A 16,806-nucleotide genomic window follows, 5' to 3' on the forward strand; every position below is an offset into this window, starting at 1 on the left:
AATCCCAATGTTCACTCGTAGCCCCCATAATTCCAGTTTGGCTTTGAATGCAGCCTCTTTATCTGCCGACTTAAACACAGTTGTCGTTCTCCCCTGAAGTGACAGATTGAGTTCGTTGAGCAGGTTGAATATGTCACACAAGTAAGCAAGTTTTGCGACCCATTCTGTGTCACTGAAATGTGCTGCCAGTGGTGACTGTTTTTTGAAAAGAAATCTCTGGAGCGGCTCTTGTAACTCAAAAACTCTGGCCAGTGACCTACCTTCAGAAAGCCATCTCACTTCTGTGTATCAGAGAAGACGTGTGTGCTCTGCGTCCTTCTCCTCACAGAGCTGCGTGAACAGACGTGAGTTAAGGGCATGTACTTTAATGTGGTTGATAATTTTAATCACATCCTGCAAAACGTTAAGTTCAGGTGACATTTTTCGGCTAGCCAGCATTTCTCTATGGATGACACAGTGTGTAGACTCACATTCAGAAGCGACCTCTTTGACCTGAGTAGTGAAACCAGAAAGCTGTCCAGTCATGGCAGCCGCTCCATCTGTGCATATACTGACACAAAATGACCAATTCAGTTTTCCTGCTATGTAATCATTTAAAAACTTGAATAGTTCTGCAGCTGTCGTGTTGGTTGGCAACAAAAGGACACATATCATCACGCACATCCCCCCGAAAAATATATCGCACAAAAACAAGCATTATTGCCTTGTTGTCAACACCAGTAGACTTGTCAACCTGGATTGCATACCACAGTGACTCATTAATCCGCTCTAACAGTTGTGCCTCAGTATCCTCTGCTATTTCATCAATTCCTCTACTTACGGTGCTGGCCGAGAGAGGAACACGTGCCACCTTTTGAACTGCAGCCTCTCCTAAAAGTTCACGACAAACGTCCTTAGCAGCAGCAGGATCAACTCGTCACCAATACTAAGGGCTTCTCAGCTTTAGCAATGCGGTTAGCCACTAAGAATGATGCTCTCAGTGCAGACACATTTGAGGAAGTGGTGGCCTTTAACAATTGCTTCTGTTCTTTGTGTTCACGTTTTTATTCTTCTGAGAAATTCCAAAGGCTTGTCTTTTAATGCAGGGTGCTTGGTCTCCATGTGGTGAAGCAGTTTTGAATGTTTCATGGCTTCATTGGATAGCAGGTCACCACATATTATACAAAGCGGGCTTGGAGAACGTGAATCACCTGTTGCAATGAACCCGTAATTTAAGTAGGACTCTTGGTATTTTCTTTTAAATGCACTTTCTTTTTGTTGGCAGTCTTAGAGCCTTCTGCTGTCTCATCATTGGGTCTTTCCCCCTTTTCAAAGAAGCTCTCCAGCGACGTTTGTTTTTTATCCACTTTGGCTAGGGTTCGCTTGTGGGCTTACCAAAACTGTGACTGAGACAAGTGCACAGTGCTGGCAAGAGGCACGGACAGAAGTGGCAAATAAAATAATGGGCAGGCCACGCACGGACTAAAATACGTGTCAGATTCTGACTTAAAGCCTGCCACCAGATGCAGCCGTACAATTGAAGCACATCAACACACTTGCCACTATAAAGCCTGCCACCAGATGCAGCTTGTCACTTGCTTCTCACTGATACGGTTCTGATATGAGTCTGAAAGCAATTGATTATGGTCTCAGTGCAGTCACACCTCTCTTGCTAATGATAACCTGTATTTGCAGCCGCTCCCCAGCGCTAGCATCACCTCCTCAGCTCCCCCTCAGATCATCAGGCTTTAGATTCTCATAAGGAGCGCGCAACCTAGGTCCCTCGCATGCGCAGTTCACAGCAGGTAGGGTTCACGCTCTTATGAGAATCTAATGCCACTGGTGATCTAACAGGAGGCGGAGCTCAGGCGGTAATGCGAGCGATGCGGTTTAGCTGTAAATACAGATGAAGCTTTGCTCCTTCGCTGGCCACTCACCTCCTGCTGTGTGGGCTGGTTCCTAACAGGGGGCTGGGGACACCTGTTGTAGGGATAAAGTGACCTGTCTGTAAAGCAGTTAATACAGTATAAATAGTAGTAGATAATAAATAATTGTACTAAGTTTATAAAGAGAACTTTAAAAATTCAAACTTGCTATAGGATTTTTTAATACATATTATATGTTATAATGACAAAAGTCATTCAATTCATACTCTGTATTTTTTAAAAATTATATTTAGTTTTCATGTCATTTAATTTTTATAAATGTCCTTTAGGCATCTGACAAAGAAAAGCTTCATTATCATGTATTCTTTGTATTTTGTAAATGACTGTGTTCAGATACTCTATACCTTGATTTCAGAGTTCCAAAAATTATATTCAGTGGAACACCAGTATTCCATGGATATAAACAATGTTCCAAAAAAAAAGTGTGATCGTGAAAGAAATGGGGGAAATGATGAAGTTTCTTTAAAACAGAACTGAAAGCTTATACTATGTAAATGTGACTACTGAACTTTTTTATTCCCTCTCTCTTCAAAATCTCTATTAATAGTGAATTATAAACTTACTTTTTACTTTTTCCAATATTATCTGTCATAGACACACTGGTATGTTTAAGGAATGCCAACTGAGTTTTTATTAAATTCTCCTTCTACTTCTGACATTTTTTGCTTTAAATTAAGTCTGGAATCAAACCCAAATTTTGTTGCCTATTAGATGGGTGTTACCATATTGACTCACTGATTATCACTGTTACAATCTCACAGTGTCTTTATAAAGAAAGAAATAAAATAGTACACGTTATGGATGTACTGTAGTAATAGACACACAGTAAATATTGAACTGATGGTACTAATTGTTGTGATTATTAAATAAATAATTCCTGGTTATTACTCTATTACTGATTAAGTTATATAAAGAAAAATGAACTTACAAAATGTCTTTTAATAAATTTTGTCCAAAATTCTACTTGGACAAAAGCGGATATTTTGTTGATACTACTACTTCTGCTTACTTTTTATAGGAATTGGATTGAAAAGCAGTATTCATTTGTTCATACTTATCCTGTGTTATTTTGTTTTACGAGTCTCTTGTAAGCAGTAAATGACTGAATTTTGCTTTTAAATCCAATACGATCTGAAACTCTTATAATGTAAGAAAAAAATAAGACCATGATAGTTTGTTTTTTAATTGAAGTAGAGTTGATGTACAATGTTGTGGCAATCTCTGCTGCACAGCAAAGTGACTCAGTTATCCACATAGAGACATTCTTTTTTTACATTCTTTTCCATTATAGTTTATCACAGGATACTCAATTTATCACAGGATATTGAATTCTTGTGCTATACATTAGGATCTTGTTGTTTATCCATTCTAAATGTAATGGTTTGCACCTACCAAACCCAGACTCCCAGTCCATCCCTCTCCCTCCCTCCTCCCCCTTGGCAACCACAAGTCTGTCCTCTATGAGTCTGTTTCTGTTTTGTAGATAGGTTCATTTGTGCCATATTTTAAATTCCAAATATAAGTGATATCATATGGTATGTCTTTGTTTCCAACTTACTTCACTTAGTATGATACTCTCTAGTTGCATCCATGTTGCTGCAAATGGCATTATTTTTGTTCTTTTTTATGGCTGAGTAGTATTCCATTGTATATATGTACCACACCTTCTTTATCTATTCATCTGTCGATGGACATTTAGTGCTGCTATGAACATAGGGGTGCATGTATCTTGCTGAATTATAGTTTTGTCTGGGTATATTCCCAGGAGTGGGATTACTGGATCATGTTAATTGTATTTTTAGTTTTCTGAGGAACCTCCATACTGTTTTCCATAGTGTCTGTACCAACTTACATTCCCACCAACAGTGTAAGAGGGTTCCCTTTTCTCCACACCCTCTCCAGCATTTGTTATTTGTAGACTTTTTAATGATGGCCATTCTGACCAGTGTGAGGTGGTACCTCACTGTGGTTCTGATTTGCATTTCTCTAATAATTAGTGATGTTGAGCATCTTTTCATGTGCCTACTGGCCATCTGTATGTCTTCTTTGGAGAAATGTCTATTAAAGTCTCCTGCCCATTTTTCAATTGGGTTGTTTTCTTTGTTGTTGTTGAGTTGTATGAGCTCTTTGTATATTTTGGAGATTAAGCTCTTGTCTGTTGCATGATTTGCAAATATTTTCTGCCATTCCATAGGTTGTCTTTTTGTTTTGTTTATGGTTTCCTTTGCTGTGCAAAAGCTTGTAAGTTTGATTAGGTTCTATTTGTTTATTTATTTTTTAATTTCAATTGCCTTGGGAGACTGACCTAAGAAAACATTGGTGGGATTTATGTCAGAGAATGTTTTGCCTATGCTCTCTTCTAGGAGTTTTACGGTGTCTTGGCTTATATTTAAGTCTTTAAGCCATTTTGAGTTTATTTTTGTGCGTGGTGTGAGGGTGTGTTCTACCTTCACTGACTTATATGCAGCTGTCCAACATTCCTAGCACCACTTGCTGAAGAGACTGTCTTTTTCCTATTTTATATCCTTGTCTTCTTTGTCAAAGATTAATTGATCGTAGGTGTGTGGGGTTATTTCTGAGCTCTCTATTCTGTTCCATTGATTCATATACCTGTTTTTGTACCAATACCACACTGTTTTGATTACCGTAGCTATGTAGTATTGGGAGAGTTATGCCTCCTCCTTTATTTATTTATTTATTTTGCTCTGGCAATTCTGGGTCTTTTATGGTTCCATATAAATTTTTGGATTATTTGTTCTAGTCCTGTGAAAAATGTCATGGGTAATTTGACAGGGATTGCATTAAGTCTGTAGATTCCTTTGGGTAGTATTGCTATTTTAACAATATTAATTCTTCCAATCCAAGAGCATGGGATACCTTTACATTTTTTTGAATCCTCTCTTATTTCCTTTATTAATGGTTTATTGTTCTCAGAGTATAAGTCTTTCACTCCTTGGTCAAGTTTATTACTAGGTATTTTATTTATTTATTTGGTGCGATTTTAAAAGGTTTTTTTTTTTACATTCCCTTTCTGATATTTCATTGTTAGTGTAAAGGAATGCCAACGATTTCTGAATGTTAATCTTGTATCCTGCTACTTTGCTGAATTCATTTATTAGACCTACTAGTTTTTCTGTGGAGCCCTTACGGTTTTCTACATATAGTATCATGTCATCTGCATATAGTGACAATTTTACCTCTTCCCCTCCAATATGGATACCTTTTATTTGTTTTTCTTGTCTGACTGCTGTGGCTAGGACTTCCAATACTATGTTTAATAGTAGTGGTGAGAGTGGGCATCCTTGTCTTGTTCCAGATTCTAGCAGGAAGGCTTTCAGCTTTTCACTGTTGAGTATTATACTGGCTGTGGGCTTGTCATAAATGGCTTTCATTATGTTGCAATATGTTCCCTCTATACCCACTTTGGTAAGAGTTTTTATCATGAATGGATGTTGAGTTTTGTCAAATGTTTTTTCTGCATCTATTGAGATAATCATGTGGTTTTTGACTTTTCTTTTGTTAATGTGGTGTATTGCATTGATTGATTTGCATATGTTGAACCATCCTTGTGAACCTGGGATGAATCTCACTTGGTTGTGGTGTATGACCTTTTTTATGTGTTGTTCGATTTAATTTGTTAATATCTTGTTGAGAATTTTTGCATCTATATTCATCAAAGATATTGGCCTTTAATTTTCTTTTTTGGTGGTGTCTTGTCTGGTTTTGGTATCAGGTTGATGGTGGCTTCATAGAATGTCTTTGGGAGTGTTCCCTCCTCATCAATCTTTTGGAAGAGTTTGAGAAAAACTGGTATAAGTTCTTTTTGTTTGGTAGAATTTGCCTGTGAAACCATCTGAAGACCATGATAGTTTTACTTGTTGGCTGGACTAATGCTATTCCTACACAAATGTAGTAGTATAAAGTGAAATTAGATGGTCCTCCCAAGAGTCCTATAGCATTCTGTGCTCACTCTTTTCTTACCAATATCTCTTATTTTACTGTAGTTGCCTGTTACTAGTTTGACTTTCCACACTGGACTGTAAGCTTTGGGGGACATAGACCTTTCTGTTTTTGAATCCCCAGACCTACTTCAAGCCCTGCTATAAAACATGCAAAAGTGTTTATTGTTCTTATAGAATAGCTGATGAATGAAAAGTGAATCAAGGAATGAATAAATACGAAAATGCATATTAAGCATTTTGACAAACACTTAGAACATGATTAGTCCTTATTAGATATTATAATTATTTAGTGACCTTATTTTTATATTTGACTGTTGAACTTTGACTTGCCTTTATCTTCTGCACTTTGTTTTTCAATTAAGATATAACTGAAACATAACAGTTTCAGGTGTACAACATAATGACTCAAAATTTGTATATACATAGTTATAAACCAAAGTACAAAATCTATACATTGAACACTACAAACCAATGATAAAAGCAATCAAAGAGGACACAAGACATCATTTTTCATTGATCAGAAGATTCAATAAATCAATAAGTTCATTGACAACACAATTCGAATCAAAACACATCAAGATTTTTTGTAGAAATCAACAAGCTGATTCTAACGTTTACACTAAAAGAGGAATTAAAAGAGTCAAAAAAGGTTTATAGAAGAAAAAAACTTGAAGAAATCACAGTATGAAATTCAAGATATACCATAAAGCTACAGTAATCAGGACAATGCTGATTTTGGCATAGAGAGCAATGAAACAGACAGCCCAGAAAAGGACCCACACACATATGATCAATTAATTTTCAACAAAAATGCAAAGGCAATTCAACGGAAAAAATGATTTTCATAAATGGTGCTAGAACAATAGGATACCCACATGCAAAGAACAAAACAAAACAAATTTGATCTATATCTCATGCCACACACAAAAATGACTCAAATGTAAAACTTATAGAGGAAAATATAATCTTTTTGACTGGGGTTAGGTAAGAAGTTCTTCTGTGGGATACCAAGAGTACAGTTCATGAGAAAGAAAACTGATAAACTGCATCAATATTAAGAACTTCTGGTCTTCCCAAAGACACTGTTAAGAGAATATAAACATTTACAAATGACATATCTAATAAAGGACTTGAATGTAAAATACCTTCAAAACAAAATAAGAAAATTAAGAATCCAAAATAAAAATGAGCATAAGAACAGATATTTCATTAAAGAAAATGTACAGATGGTAAAGAAGCACAGGAGAAGATACTTAACTTTATTAGTCAAATGCAAACTGAGTATAACTTAAATGCATATTAAATGCAAGTCAATGCAAATTAAAACCATATAAGATACCACTACACAGCTACTGGAGTGTCTTAAATTAAAACAAATAAACATGATTATACCAAGCGCTGCTGAGAATTTAAAAAAAACTGAAACAATCATACATTGCTGGTGGGCATACAAATGGTATAACTACTTTGAAAAACAGTCTGACAGCTGATATCAAGTTAAGCGTATATTTAGTAACAACCCAGTTACTGCAAATTTTTAAATGAAAACTTATGTTTATTCCAAAATTGCATGTGAATATTTTATAGCAGCTTTATTCATAATCACCAAGAACTGAAAACAACCCAAATTTCCTTTAACTGGTAAATGGATAAACAAATTGTGGCACATCCATACATGGAATACTACTTAGCAATGGAAGGAATAAACTAATGGTAAATATACAACATGGATGCATCTGAAATGTATTATAATAAGTGAAAGAAATCAGCCTCAAAAAGCAACATACTACTTGGTTCTACTTATATGATATTATAGAAAAGGCAAAACTATAGGTACATAAAAAAGATGAGTGGTTGTCATATATCAGGGATGAAGAAATTACAGTGGCTACAAACAGCACAGAAAATATTTTGGGGCAATGTAATTCTTCTATATTTTGATTGTGGTTCCTTATATGATTGTGTTTGTCAAAACTCACAGGACTACTTTCACATGGATGAATTTTATGGTATGCTAATTATAGCTTTTTAATAAAAAATAAAGGGAAAAAAGCCAATAACCACCCACTTTCAATGTAAGGAATTGTGTGAAAGCAAATATTCTAAATTCCAGGTCCAGTACTAGAAGCTCATATAGGTTCCTGGTGCCATTATACAAGGGACTGATCATCACAGCAAGAGCAAATTTTAGTGAATATGGGAAGAGCAGTAGCAAGGTTCAAGAAGTACAAATAACAGCACAGAACAAGATGAGACAGAGGTCACCAAAGCAACATAACTGAATGCAAAGATCAAGGCCAACAGGAGGAAGAGGCCAGTTTATATGTCTATAATCACTCATATACATAATAACATATACATAATAAATACGTATATAATCATTGATATCGATGGGTATATCTGAGTATTGATGAGTACTGATAAGACATGTCCTGACCAAACTTTAATCAGGATTCTCTAAGCCCTCTTCTCTACTAGGCCTCAACCTTGGCCCCCATCCTGGCCAGGTCTGCAAGGCCCCGTATTAGCAAGAATCCTGCTAAGTCAGGTTAGAAAGAATCCCCCAACCCTTGATATCCAATCAAATTCCTCATTCCCCACTCTTGATAACTGATCACTCTCCATATTTAATCAAATTCCTTATCCCTGTCCTTGACATCTGAACCCTTTGGATTGCCCTCAACAAGAATTCTGTTACATCAGTTTAGCAAGAATCCCCCCTGTTCTTGATGTCTCATAGTAATTTTCCATCCACCAATCCCCCTAACCTGCTTCCCTAGTTATAAATTCCCACTTGTTCTTGTCGCAATGAGTTGAGCCCAATCTCTTTCCCTTATTGCAATAATCTTGACACCTATCACAACAGTCTTGAATGAAGTATTCCTTACCATTCAAGTAAGAGTGAGAATAATTTTTTCTGTAACAGTATATATAAACACACACATTCACATCTATGCACCTTGATTACACACAAGAAGCTTTTGGGTAGGGAAAGATTGGTAAAAGAAAAATACAATTTCCCAAATAGTTCCTACTTATATATACCAAACTAGTGCAGCAGCAACAATGGTAATAGTGATAGTGGCATAACCCCCTCCTGCCAGAAATAATGCTGTAAAGAAAGTTAATAAGAAGTTTATTAGATGTAAAGATTAGTATCTTTTTTTCCTGTATCAGATTTTTGGGAACCCCAACTGGATGGGGAATGCTCTCTAGGTACTGACTTCTCATCCAAATATAACATAAAGTTTTAAGGGCCATTCCTGCTCCAGGACAAATTATCTCATAAATAAGTCTTCAGGAAAAAAATTAAAAAAACATTGATCAACATTGAATATTCTGAAAGTATCCTGACAATAATACTCAAATAGCTTTTGTAGTGAATAATATCATTAATAAAAAGACATAAAATATGCTGAAACTCTTCAGAAAGTAATTTCAACACTTCTTTCACTTTATTCTTGGTTTTTTGAATCGTATCTTCCACACTGATCATAACCACTATATATTAAACATAGGTCTTAGCAAAATTTGTTTTAGGTAGAGAAACAAATTTCAATTCAAAACAATTGTTTTCCGTACTGAGAAAAAAAACTTAAATAAACATAGTTTTCCTAATGCAATATATTCATTTTAAAAGGTTATTTGCAAATCACAATGTTACACGTAAAATCACACTTTGCATATTTTATATTATGATTTCACGGATATATCCTCATTAACAATAAATTTATTTCAAAATACTCATTTTAAAATGTACTTTACAAACAAATAATTAACATTTTAAGCTGACTCCTAAACTGGATGTCAAGAGATAAGCCTTAAAGAAAATGGGGAAAAATGATTAAAGTAGATAAACATTAAAGTAGGCTATAAAAAGATAATGAGTATCTGAGCCCATAATATTACCAAAATGCTAGCTAATTATACTTGAAACTCTTGGGTTATATTCATTTAATTGTTTTCCATACTATTTGGGCAGTAAGAAGAATTGTACTCCGACTCCTACCAAAAAGGTCTGATTTTCAGTTCTAAAGCATTACTGTCTTAAATAAGGGGAAATGGTGTTCTCATGGTTTCTAAGGGATTCACACATAGAATATATCTCACTAGTGTGTGATTTAACAATATGCCACTTGGTTTATTGCTACCTTCTTGCCCTTAGTTCCTCCCTCCATGGGCTCTTCTCTGTGTTTCTTTTTTCTATATTTAAGATGCCAAGATGACAATATTTTTCTGTTCTGCCCAAGCAGAATGAGAGTGGGTGCCTTGTAACAATTTATGACTACCAATTTTCCTCTAAATGAATGCAGGGAATATTTTAAAACATCCCCATGATCTAGAGGTGATACTCAGGAAACCAAGCATGAACAAATGTCTGTGCCATACAGAAGAGAACAATGCGATATGCAGGATATTCAGGAGACCAGGCATAAATCACCATTCCTTAATCTCAATTCAAGCCAGATATGATTTTCTCTCATTTTAAATGTATTCTAGTCAAAGTAAATTTTTAAAATTAAACCAAGTTTTAAAATGCTGGGTACTTTTCTCCTTTTCAATCACATTTTTGGACACTTTCATACATTAATATTCAAATCTTACCCACTTTTCAACTAAAATGAACTCTCACTTTCCACCTTGTCCTACACACAGAGAAAACAAGGACTTTTTACTTGCTTGTAATCCAACCTGTCTGACTTCTTGCCTATGTTTATTTATTACAGTAGTAATTCTTAACTGGTAAACTTCTCAGTGGGTTTCTAGATGCATACACTTCTGTGATAAAGTTTGGGTTCTAAAAAAATATATCTGATTAACAGTATAAAAGTTTTTGAAAAATAATGAAGCCAAATGAGTTTGATATATTAAGATAATGCTAGCTGCTATCAACAAATAATTCCCAAAATTTCAATAACTTAATATAAGTTTTCTTTCTTCTTCATAGAAATGTTCCTAAATAACAGATTCCCTCCAAATGGTAATTTAATCTCACCATATCTATGGTTCTGTCATTGACAAAGCACTTAATGTTTCTCTTACAAGCAAAAGAAGAAAGAGATGACAGACAGAGCCCATCTACTTCTTAACCATCTTGGCCAGGAAGTGATACACATTACTTTCACTCACAAATCACTGATGAAAAGTAAGCTACTTGAACTTTGTTTACTGTCCAGGGAAATCATAATATAAATTAAACTGCTGAATTTGAAAAAACTTATTTCATATCGACTTTTATTTAACAGGTATTTCACGGGAGGATATAATAGCAAAAAGAGGCTTTTACGAACTGCATCAACCCCATAAAAGCAAGGGAAAAGGCTCCCTAGGGGAGCAGCGGCGAGCCAGTGACAACTCTACTAGGTAAGAAGAAGAACAAATTTTGGTGGGTCGTTAGATACCACTGCCATGCCTGCACAGGATGTTTAAAAAGTAAAAAATAAATTTAAAGTAAAATTACAGAACACCAAAGATAAGGAGAAACTATTAAAAACAATCAAGGATAAAAGACTATCTACAAAATATCAATAAATGAACTAACATTAGACACCTCATAAACAACAATAGAGATTTAAAGACAATGAAATAATATCTTCAAGGAAAATAACTGTTACAGAATTTTATGTAACACTGAAATGTCATTCACAAATTGGGGTGTAACAAAAATTATCAGAAAAAAACAAAAATTAAGGAGGTTTATACTATAGAGTTAATAAAGACTATAATATAGGAAGTAAATTGAACACATGAGAAAGGAGAGAAGGCAAGAAGTAAAATGAAATACAAAATTTGTAAATATGTGAGTATATCATAATAAGAAATGAAATAACAACAATAACATTTTGGGGAATTTAAGAACAAACTATAACTAAATATTAAATAATTGTGGGTACATGGAGTAAGAACAAAAACATGGTAAACTCTGTATAATGTTGGCTCTTTAGGGAAGGAGGAGGAAGGAAAACATGACAGAGAAGTCGAGCCTTAGCTTTATTTGTCACCCCACCCCTAATGTAAAAGATCTGAAGTAAATATGTCAAAATGAAACTGGTGGAGTTCAGAACACGCTATCCCAAAATATGACACCTTGATATATTCAATATTTTAAGCTAAAGGAACTTGAGGAAAGGCACATGTGAGAAGGACTCTCTGACCTCCTCCTTCTTGCCCAAAGCAGATCGAAAGACCCTCTTGTCAGAAGGGCCCTCTCCATACCCTGAGGAAAGGCGCATCCTTTCTGAGGACAGAGAGATGCCAAGAGGGATCCAAATTAACAGGTTTTGCTAAGCTTCCCCCAATTTACTACCTTTACGGCACACCCTTTGTCCTATCATGTTTTTCCATGACTTTACTTCACGAATCCTAGGATAAAAACACTCAGATATAACTGTTTCTTTGGGTCTTTATTTCCTTATGAAGGCTCCCATGTCATATAAAATTATGTTAAATAAATCCATATGGTTTTCTCTCGTTAGTCTGCCTTTTGTCAGTTCAATTTAAGGGCCCCAGCCAGAGAACACATCATGGTAATAGGGAAAACAATTTTTTCCTCCCTTCCTTACAAAAGCATTTGTTAAATCTTGATGCTACATATATTAATTTTGTGTTTGCTCTATGTAATTACAGGAAATGCAATTAAAATATGTGATAAGGGAAGTTTCAAAATCAATGGAGAAGGAATTATCCAAACCTTATACAAAAATTATGTTTTTAAAAAAATAAAACTGCCAAATGCTAACACAAATTATAGCTACATTGAAAAATGTAAACATTCTTTCAAAAAAGAAACCTTAAAAAAACATAAAAATGGATGAGTGAACTATTTCTCATATTTCAGGAGAATGGACAACCTTTACATAAAAATAATCACAAAGGAACTGATCAAGAGATTTCTCCACATAACTATAGCTACTAGTTATTGAATATTACTATATTCTAGGCGCTGTGCTTCATTTAATCTTTATATAGCCCTGTTGAGATACTTCAATTAACTGTAATTTAGAGATTTTAAAAAGAGGCACAAAGAAATTATATAGTTGCCCCAATCCAAACTACTAATAAAGAATAAAAGACATCATTTGAAGTGGCTTCTTAGTTCACAAAGATAGCAAAAATTGACATGTCCTTTCTTCCAACATATCCCTTTAACTGATCTGATGTTAAAAACACCTAAATAAAGTGGGGGAATGGAATTCCTTCCTCTAAATTTCTGAAACTTGAAGGGTGAGGAATTAAGCATAATGAGTGCTGAAGATGAGCAATACAGAGGCAATACTAAAGAATGCTTCTCAAAGTTCTCTGACAAGTATTACCTGATTAGTCTATTAGAAATACCTATACTTGGAATCCAACTAAATCAATAAGAATAAAAATTAATAGACAAGAAGCCTGTTAATCTGAATAGTGAATAAATATCCCCAGTATTCTCATTAGCAAGAAATTTGGAAACCATTGCCCAAAATGGTGTTTCCTAATATTGTGGAAACAAAACACTCTCCTGGATTCTTGTTAAAAATACAATAGATTGAAGCACATAAAAATGCTGTTTTCACAGACTAAAAACAGCTAAATACTGCCAACTTCATAAGGTTCAACTTCATATATTCCTTTGCCCCACTGGATTTACTGCATCAGACTCTGCAGGAAAGAGAACATTATTAACAAGTGAAGTACAAGGGATTTTCATAATAAACAAAATTTGAGAAAAAAAATTATCATAAGGAGGAAATTAAGAGCTCGAGATATTAAAATTCTCCAAGTTACACCAGTTCCTGTTCTAGATAAGTGAAACTGGCAAACCTCAGTTCAAATCTAATCTGGAGCTTGATTTTTATTGAATTTCTATTTAAACACAGCAGTACTCATTCACAAATTGTTTATAGCTGCTTTCTCACTATAACAGCAGAGTTAAACAGTTGCAACAGTGAGCCTAAAATATTTACTATCTATCCTTTTTGGAAAAGATTTGCCAAACTGCCCTTAAAGCAATCAAAAATTGAACAACAAAGACTTGTAAATGATAAACCAATAGAGGACATAAAATGAAATAATTAAAATAATCCAAAAGTCGACAGAAAAAGAAAACGAAGAATACGTGGAACAGATAGATAACAAATAGCAAGATAGTACCTTTAAAACCCCAAAATACTGACAATCACATTAAATGTAAAGAGTTTTAAAAATATAATGAAAAGGCAGTGATTAGATAAAAGGAGTAAGAGTTAACTACATGCTTTCTACAAGAATCCTGTTTTAAACTTAAAGATACAAATAAGTTAAAAGTATGAGGATAGGAGAAAATATACCATTCTAATAATAATCAAAAGAAAGGTGAAGAAACTATATTAATATTATATGAAGTAGATTTCATAGCAAATAATATTATCAGAGAAAGAGGTGGGCATTTCATAGTGTTAAAGGTAAAATTATGTGAAGAAGACATAATAATCCTAAATGTTTTTGCACCAAATAGAAGTGTTTCAAATTGCTGGGGGTGAAAACAAAACAAAACAAAACAAAAAACAGAACTCCAAGGGGAACCAGTTAAATGCATAAGTACAGTCAGACATTTTAACACATGCCTGTCAATAATTGGTAGACAAATAGAACAAAAATCTGTAACAATATGGAAGACTTGAACAACATGACCAAAAAACTTGATCTAAATGATATTTATTAAAAACTCCACCAACAGAAGAATGAACATTCTTTTCAAGTAGACAAAGAACATTTAGCAATACAGACTGTATTATGGGCCATAAAACAAATCTCAGAAAAGCATTTAAATCATATGAAGTACAGTCTCTGTCTACACTACAATGAGATTAGAAATCAGTAAAAGAAGTACAGCTGGAAAACCACAGAATATTTGAAAACTAAATAACACATTTCTAAATAATCCAAGGGTAAAAAAGAAATCAACAGAGAAATTTAAAGGTATTTTTTCTCACTGAAAATGAAAACATGACATTTGAAACTCTGGGACACATATCTAAAGTAGTACTTAGAAAAAAATTTACATCACTAAATAGGTTATTTATAGAAGAAAGATTTCAACCAATGACCGAAGCTTCTACTTTAAGACACTAGAATATGTGCAAATTAAAACCCAAATTAAAATTAAGCTAAAGAAATAAAATAATAAAGGTCAGAGTAGAAATCAGTGATGTAGAAATCAGAAAAAACAAAAAAGAAAATCAATGAAATCAAAAGTTGACTTTCTGAATTGATAAAAAAATTATAAACCTCTATAAAATTAATGAGGAAAAAGGAAGACACAGATTACTAATATCTGGAATAAAATAAGAAACATCACTAAAGTTTTATGAAAAAATTACACACACATACATATACAGACACATATATATGCATATATATATGTATATAATATATATTTGTTTGACAAAATCCAACATCTATTCCTGGAATAAAAACTCAGAGTAGGAAGAAAAATACTCAACCTAATAAATGGCTTTCACAAGGATGTCTATAGCTAACTTTATATCTAGTGATTAAAAATTCAATGTTTTCTTCCCATGGTCAAAAAAAAAAAGGCAAAGATATCCTTCTACTTTAATGTTTACTAGAGGTTCAGCTAGTTCAGTAAGTTAAGAAAAAGAAACAAAAGGCATCAAGATTAACTGGAAGATGCAACAATGCCTCTACTCTCAGACAACAACTATGTAGAAAATCCCATGGACTCTACAAAAAAAGGTGCTTAAGCTAATAACGGATTTTAGTATCATTACAGAATACAAGACCAATACACAACAATCAATTGTATTTCTATGTACTAGCAACAGGCATTGGGTAATTAAAATTAAAAAAATAAATAAATGTCAAACTAGCATTAAAGAAATATGAAATATATTGAGATAAATTTGACCAAAAAAAAAACGTGCTAGACCTGAACAGTGAAAAAGTTGAAACTGGGAAATTTAAAAAGACCTAGCTAATTAGGAGATTGGGATTGACATATATACACTAATATGTACAAAATTGGTAACTAATAAGAACCTGCTGTATAAAAAATAAATAAAATAAAATTTAAAAAGGAAAAAAAAAAGACCTAAGTGGAGCGATGAACTGTGTTCTAAGGTAAAAAGACTCAGTATTGTAAAGTGGTCAATTGCATCTAAATAGATTCAACACAATCCCAATCAATATCTGTGATATAATAAGAAATGTATATTAGGTCTTTACCCCCAGTTCCCAGCACAAGGCTTCTAAAACCCTTGGAATTTCCAGAGTAAAAGGAGTGAAAGGAATATCTTTTGTTATACACAACAAGACCCTTTCGACCATACATGAGTTCATGCTAATGAGGAGACTCTTGGTAGGCCCCTAGATAGCTTCAGGATGGGGGCTGATTGTCAGAGGACCAAATCACGTGACTGGAGGGTTGGAACATTCAGCCTCACCCTCTTCCCCAACTTCTAGGGAAGGGAGAGGTGCTGAAGACTGAGTTAATCAACAAGGGCCAATGATTTAATCAATCATACCCAAGTAATGAAACCTCCATCAAAACCCCTAAACAACAGGATTCAGAGAGCTTCCAGGTTAGTGAACACATCAAGGTGCTGGGAGAGTGACATACCCAGAGAAGGCATGAATGCTCCACAGTGCCCTTTCTCATCCTTACTTTGCCCTATGCATCTCTTCCATTTGGCTGTTCCTAAGTTTCATCCTTTATAATAAATTGGCAATAGTAAGTAAAGCATATTCCTGAGTTGTGTGAGCCATTCTAATAGATTATCAAACCTCGGGAGGCATTTGTGGAAACCCTTGATTTATAGCCAGTTGGTCAGAAATACAGGAGGCCTAGGACTTGGGACTGGCATTTGAAGTAGGGTAGTCTTATGGAACTGAGCCCTTAACCAGTGGGCTCTGCACTAACTCTGGGTAGTGTCAGAATTAAA

General features: G+C 34.3%; 1 protein-coding gene across 4 annotated transcripts in view; it reads right to left on the reverse strand.

Annotated features, from left to right (window-relative positions):
• Positions 1 to 16,806, reverse strand: part of CCDC91 (coiled-coil domain containing 91) — a 401,471-nt gene that overhangs the window by 132,316 nt on the left and 252,349 nt on the right. The gene's annotated exons all lie outside the window — the stretch shown is intronic.

The sequence above is a fragment of the Mesoplodon mirus genome (assembly GCF_964341445.2).
Source record: "Mesoplodon mirus genome assembly, chromosome: 11".
Taxonomy (NCBI): Eukaryota; Metazoa; Chordata; class Mammalia; order Artiodactyla; family Ziphiidae; genus Mesoplodon; species Mesoplodon mirus.